Genomic DNA, 6,000 nt, shown 5'->3' on the forward strand with positions numbered 1-6,000 from the left:
AACTGTATATATCTATACTACTAACTACATACTATAACTAAACAGTATATATCTATACTACTAACTACATACTATGACTAAACTGTATATATCTATACTACTAAGTACATACTATGACTAAACTGTATATATCTATACTACTAACTACATACTATAACTAAACGGTATATATCTATACTACTAACTACATACTATGACTAAACTGTATATATCTATACTACTAACTACATACTATGACTAAACTGTATATATCTATACTACTAACTACATACTATAATTAAACTGTATATATCTATACTACTAACTACATATTATAACTAAACGGTATATATCTATACTACTAACTACATACTATGACTAAACTGTATATATCTAGACTACTAACTACATACTATAACTACACTGTATAAATCTATACTACTAACTACATACTATAACTAAACTGTATATATCTATACTACTAACTACATACTATAACTACACTGTATATATCTATACTACATACTATAACTAAACAGTATATATCTATACTACTAACTACATACTATGACTAAACTGTATATATCTATACTACTAACTACATACTATAACTAAACTGTATTTATATATACTACTAACTACAAACTATGACTAAAGTAGTCCAGAGTCTATCTCTATACTAGATCTTCCAGAGTCTATCTCTATACTAGATCTTCCAGAGTCTATCTCTATTCTAGATCTGCCAGTGTCTATCTTCTATTTCTATTCTAGATCTGCCAGTGACCCTGACATTCACACAACACATCTGTCATCTGGTGCCTCCCCCTCAACACTAATCACTCCTCACATACATTACAATGGGGCTAAGACCACAGACACACACGCACGCACGCACGCACGCACGCACACACACACACACACACACACACACACACACACACACACACACACACACACACACACACAAGCATCACGTCACTTTTAGTTCCTGTCTGTCTAATCTGCTGAACTGATCTACACACACAATTACATCACACACACACAATTACATCACAAACCCAGTTCTGGGTATTGGGACACGACCTGTGTGTGTGTGTGTGTTACCTGGCGTTGGCGCTCTGCTCTCTCTCTGTGTCGTCTGCGTCTCTCCCTGGCTTTCTGTATGGCTCTGAGCTCGGGAGGCTGCTCTAACTCACGAGCCTTCTTCAGGTGAGCTGCCGCATGGGCCATGGCTCACACACACACACACACACACACACACACACACACACACACACCACACAACACACACCACACACACCACACACACACACACCACACACACACACACACACACACACGCACACACACTCTCGCTTAAACTCTCCCTCTCCAACTCTCACACACACACTTCCTCAGACACACTCTCTGTCTGTCCTTTAGGTCTAAACACTAGTAGACTAGTTATGAAGTACGGAGCTAAGGGTCCTCTTGAGGTCCAGTCTTCAGTCTAGTCAACGATACAGAGCTAAGGGTCCTCTTGAGGTCCAGTCTTCAGTCTAGTCAACGATACGGAGCTAAGGGTCCTCTTGATGCCCAGTCTTCAGTCTAGTCAACAGTACAGAGCTAAGGGTCCTCTTGAGGTCCAGTCTTCAGTCTAGTCAACAGTACGGAGCTAAGGGTCCTCTTGAGGCCCAGTCTTCAGTCTAGTCAACAGTACGGAGCTAAGGGTCCTCTTGAGGTCCAGTCTTCAGTCTAGTCAACAGTACGGAGCTAAGGGTCCTCTTGAGGCCCAGTCTTCAGTCTAGTCAACAGTACGGAGCTAAGGGTCCTCTTGAGGTCCAGTCTTCAGTCTAGTCAACAGTACGGAGCTAAGGGTCCTCTTGAGGTCCAGTCTCCAGTCTAGTCAACAGTACAGAGCTAAGGGTCCTCTTGAGGCCCAGTCTTCAGTCTAGTCAACAGTACAGAGCTAAGGGTCCTCTTGAGGTCCAGTCTTCAGTCTAGTCAACAGTACGGAGCTAAGGGTCCTCTTGAGGCCCAGTCTTCAGTCTAGTCAACAGTACAGAGCTAAGGGTCCTCTTGAGGTCCAGTCTTTTGTCTAGTCAACAGTACAGAGCTAAGGGTCCTCTTGAGGTCCAGTCTCCAGTCTAGTCAACAGTACAGAGCTAAGGGTCCTCTTGAGGCCCAGTCTTCAGTCTAGTCAACAGTACGGAGCTAAGGGTCCTCTTGAGGTCCAGTCTTCAGTCTAGTCAACAGTACGGAGCTAAGGGTCCTCTTGAGGTCCAGTCTTCAGTCTAGTCAACAGTACGGAGCTAAGGGTCCTCTTGAGGTCCAGTCTCCAGTCTAGTCAACAATACGGAGCTAAGGGTCCTCTTGAGGTCCAGTCTTCAGTCTAGTCAACAATACGGAGCTAAGGGTCCTCTTGAGGTCCAGTCTTCAGTCTAGTCAACAGTACGGAGCTAAGGGTCCTCTTGAGGTCCAGTCTTCAGGCTAGTCAACGATACAGAGCTAAGGGTCCTCTTGAGGTCCAGTCTTCAGGCTAGTCAACAATACGGAGCTGGTGCCATGAGTATCCAATAGATCAATTAATCGAGTTTCCATGTCTATTATGGATGTATTCATCTATGCATGCTAATGAGCCAGTTGTATTGCCTCCATGGTCTGGTCTGGCATGTGTTGAATGTAGTTCAACAGGTTGGTCACCTGGTAGTCACCTGGTAGTCACCTGGTAGTCACCTGGTAGTCACCTGGACTGAAATGCCAGTCAATGTGATGATGTCGTAAAAATCCCTCTTAGGTAGAAAACAGTAAGTCCTTTACTGGTTCCCCTTGTTCTTAAATGCCATAACCAACCAGACTGAGATCATGTGTTTTAAGTCCTTCCTCTCTCTCTTCCCTCTCTTCCTCTCATCCTTTCTTCTCTCCCTCGTGGACCCGATGGAGAGAGTGTTGTCAGGACAGGAGAGACAGAGACACTGAGACTACTGGAGCGACTCTTTCTCTTTCTCTCTCTCTCTGTCTCTCTCTCTCTGTGTCTCTCTCTCTCTATGTCTGTCTGTCTCTCTTTCTCTCTCTCTCTGTGTCTCTCTCTCTGTGTCTCTCTCTCTCTATGTCTGTCTGTCTGTCTCTCTCTCTCTCGCTCTCTCTCTCTCTCTCTCTCTCTCTCTCTCTCTGTCTCTCTGTCTCTCTCTCTCTATCTCTCAAAGACACATCCACACCCACTACGAATCATTCAGGTGTGTATAATAACAGTAAGAGCGGGGATAACTGATAACACACACACACACACACACACACACACACACACACACACACACACACACACACACACACACACACACACACACACACACACACACACACACACACACACACACACACACACACACACACACACACCCAGGGGATGACCATGCTCCAGATGTACCAGCAGCTCTCAGCTGTGTGAGCAACAGCAGGAGATTGTTTAGCGTGTTGTGTGTGTGTGTGTGTGTGTGTGTGTGTGTGTGTGTGTGTGTGTGTGTGTGTGTGTGTGTGTGTGTGTGTGTGTGTGTGTGTGTGTGTGTGTGTGTGTGTGTGTGTGTGTGTGTGTGTGTGTGTGTGTGTGTGTGTGTGTGTGTGTGTGTGTATTGAGTGTGTGTGTGTGTGTGTGTGTATGGGGTTTAGTAAGGCACTGAGCCAACATCCAACCTACTGCTAGAGCTACAAACACTCCCTGACCCTGTCCCCAAATACACTACATAGAGAGGAAGGAGGGAGAGAGGAGGGAGGAGGGAGAGAGGAGGGAGGAGGGAGGGAGGAGGGAGAGAGAGAGAGGGAGAGAGAAGGGAGGAGGGAGAGAAAGAGGGAGGATGGGAGAGAGGGGAGGGATAGAGAGAGGGAGAGAGGAGGGAGGAGGGAGAGAGAGAGAGAGAAGGGAGGAGGGAGAGAGAGGGAGAGAGGAGAGAGGAGGGAGGAGGGAGAGAGGAGGGAGAGAGGAGGGAGGAGGGAGAGAGGAGGGAGAGAGGAGAGAGGAGGGAGAGAGGAGGGAGGAGGGAGAGAGGAGAGAGGAGGGAGAGAGAGGGAGGAGGGAGAGAGAAGGGAGGAGGGAGAGAGGAGGGAGAGAGGAGAGAGGAGGGAGGAGGGAGAGTGAGAGGAGGGAGGAGGGAGAGAGGAGGGAGAGAGGAGGGAGAGAGGAGGGAGGAAGGGAGAGAGGAGGGAGAGAGGAGGGAGGAGGGAGAGAGGAGGGAGGAGGGAGGGAGGAAGGAGAGAGGAGGGAGAGAGGAGGGAGAGAGGAGGGAGGAGGGAGAGAGGAGGGAGGAAGGGAGTGAGGAGGGAGAGAGGAGGGAGGAGGGAGAGAGGAGGGAGAGAGGAGGGAGGAGGGAGAGAGGAGGGAGTGTGGAGAGTAGAGGGGGAGAGGAGGGAGTGTGGAAGGAGGAAGGGAGAGAGGAGGGAGAGAGAGGGAGAGAGAAGGGAGGAGGGAGAGAAAGAGGGAGGAAGGAAGGGAGAGAGAGAGGGAGAGAGAGAGAGAGAGGGAGAGAGAAGGGAGGAGGGAGAGAAAGAGGGAGGAAGGGAGAGAGGGGAGGGATAGAGAGAGGGAGAGAGGAGGGAGGAGGGAGAGAGAGAGAGGGAGAGAGAAGGGAGGAGGGAGAGAGAGGGAGGAAGGGATAGAGGAGGGAGGCGGGAGAGAGAGAGAGGGAGAGAGTAGGAAGGGAGGAGGGAGGAGGGAGTCCTGATCCTCTACTGTCTCTATCTGATGGTCCTCATCCACTACTGTCTCTATCTGATGGTGAGTGTTTGTCCTCATCCTCTACTGTCTCTATCTGATGGTCCTCATCCTCTACTGTCTCTATCTGATGGTGAGTGTTAGTCCTCATCCACTACTGTCTCTATCTGATGGTCCTCATCCACTACTGTCTCTATCTGATGGTCCTCATCCACTACTGTATCTATCTGATGGTGAGTGTTTGTCCTCATCCACTACTGTCTCTATCTGATGGTGAGTGTTTGTCCTCATCCTCTACTGTCTCTATCTGATGGTCCTCATCCACTACTGTCTCTATCTGATGGTCCTCATCCACTACTGTCTCTATCTGATCGTCCTCATCCACTACTGTCTCTATCTGATGGTGAGTGTTTGTCCTCATCCTCTACTGTCTCTATCTGATGGTGAGTGTTAGTCCTCATCCACTACTGTCTCTATCTGATGGTCCTCATCCTCTACTGTCTCTATCTGATGGTCCTCATCCTCTACTGTCTCTATCTGATGGTGAGTGTTAGTCCTCATCCTCTACTGTCTCTATCTGATGGTCCTCATCCACTACTGTCTCTATCTGATGGTGAGTGTTAGTCCTCATCCACTACTGTCTCTATCTGATGGTCCTCATCCACTACTGTCTCTATCTGATGGTCCTCATCCACTACTGTCTCTATCTGATGGTCCTCATCCTCTACTGTCTCTATCTGATGGTGAGTGTTAGTCCTCATCCACTACTGTCTCTATCTGATGGTCCTCATCCACTACTGTCTCTATCTGATGGTCCTCATCCACTACTGTCTCTATCTGATGGTCCTCATCCACTACTGTCTCTATCTGATGGTCCTCATCCACTACTGTCTCTATCTGATGGTCCTCATCCACTACTGTCTCTATCTGATGGTCCTCATCCTCTACTGTCTCTATCTGATGGTGAGTGTTAGTCCTCATCCACTACTGTCTCTATCTGATGGTCCTCATCCACTACTGTCTCTATCTGATGGTCCTCATCCACTACTGTCTCTATCTGATGGTCCTCATCCTCTACTGTCTCTATCTGATGGTCCTCATCCTCTACTGTCTCTATCTGATGGTCCTCATCCTCTACTGTCTCTATCTGATGGTGAGTGTTAGTCCTCATCCACTACTGTCTCTATCTGATCGTCCTCATCCACTACTGTCTCTATCTGATGGTCCTCATCCACTACTGTATCTATCTGATGGTGAGTGTTAGTCCTCATCCACTACTGTCTCTATCTGATCGTCCTCATCCATTACTGTCTATCTGATGGTCCTCATCCTCTACT

The 6,000-nt window shown here is 47.8% G+C and overlaps 1 protein-coding gene across 1 annotated transcript in view; it reads right to left on the bottom strand.

Annotated features, from left to right (window-relative positions):
• LOC106592866 (ankyrin-2) overlaps window positions 1–6,000 on the bottom strand; it is a 159,241-nt gene that overhangs the window by 124,228 nt on the left and 29,013 nt on the right.

Source organism: Salmo salar, chromosome ssa08, assembly GCF_905237065.1.
Source record: "Salmo salar chromosome ssa08, Ssal_v3.1, whole genome shotgun sequence".
NCBI classification, from domain to species: domain Eukaryota; kingdom Metazoa; phylum Chordata; class Actinopteri; order Salmoniformes; family Salmonidae; genus Salmo; species Salmo salar.